The sequence below is a fragment of the Myripristis murdjan genome, chromosome 3, assembly GCF_902150065.1.
Source record: "Myripristis murdjan chromosome 3, fMyrMur1.1, whole genome shotgun sequence".
Taxonomy (NCBI): domain Eukaryota; kingdom Metazoa; phylum Chordata; class Actinopteri; order Holocentriformes; family Holocentridae; genus Myripristis; species Myripristis murdjan.
In genome coordinates this window covers 37857044-37858362 of record NC_043982.1, presented here as the reverse complement: position 1 = coordinate 37858362, position 1319 = coordinate 37857044, and positions in this window count along the sequence as shown.

Below are 1319 nucleotides of genomic sequence, written 5' to 3'. Positions count from 1 at the left end.
GCAAACCTCTCTGTGAGAAATACTATTATGAGGGACAATATAATGCAGAAGTTAAATGCTTTCAGCTTGGGATTTAAATTGAGTCCAAATGTTGGCCTCTCATCCTGGGACACGAGCTAATTAAAACCCACTCATTCACTTATCATGTGGGAACCCAAAACACAAAAGAAACAGGCCCATTTTCACCCATTTTGGACTCTGACCCACAGTCAAAGCCGTGTGTTGTGGCGTTTGAAGGCCCACAGGGTTTATCAGCAGAGCTCCCGCCGGGGCGACCAGCCGCTCGGGTGTCGGGAGCCTCCGGACGACAGGAACACCCGTCAGGGGTTTTCTCACCGTGAGCATGGCTGCCCTGACACTCTGTGGGACACACTGACCCCGGACAGCAGAACAGCAAGCTCACTGGGTATTTTTAAAGGAAAACTACAGACCTACCCTTTTAAGCTCAGTTTTATTTTGGAGTAATGTTATAGCTTTTGCGTTTCAGTTTTATCATTGGTTTTCACAATTATTTTTTCCCGTGTGTTTATTTTATTTCATTTTATTGCTATTTTATTTTATTGACTTTTATTTATTTTTTTGAACATTTTATAGTTTTTATTGTTGTAATTCATAGTCTAAGAAAGGTGCTATATAAATAAAGTTTAGTTGAGTAGAGTTGAGTTTTGAATGCACAACATGCCAGTTCACCTGAAACCACTGCATGGGGAGTCTAGTCTGAAGGGAACAGAAAAAAAAATCTAGTTTTGCTATGTGTATCAAAAAATGCCCAGTAAACACATCACTTGATGGTTGAGTCTACACAGCTCTCACCACCAGCCTGACTCACTGATAAATCATGCACTTATAGTAATCACCTTTTTTTTTTTTTTTTTTTTTTCAAAAGACAGCTTCAGAGTTGCTGAGGTTTATTTTTTCATTTTGACAGAGCTACGCTAATGACTCCCATAGATTTCAAGTCTTTATGCTAAGCTAACACAAAATGATACCCATAAGAACCGAACCAGTGGATGTACAGAGGTGAAAATGGTATCAAACATCTTGTCTCAGTCTGGGTAAGATGGAAATGATGGTATTTTTGCCCAAAACATTGGAGTGTTCCTTTAAACAGTTACTTTTCAAAAGATATCTCAATGTTGACAATTTTATTTGATGATTTTTCATCCCCATGTACTCCTTAAAATCATATATTTGTCCTGTAATTTCTCCAAAAACAGGTTGATTGCAGAGCTGGAATTCTTTTCTGAAACCAAACCAAAGGGGTATGGAGAGCCAAAACTAAAAGACATCTAAATATTCCCTTCAAGCATCCAGACCAG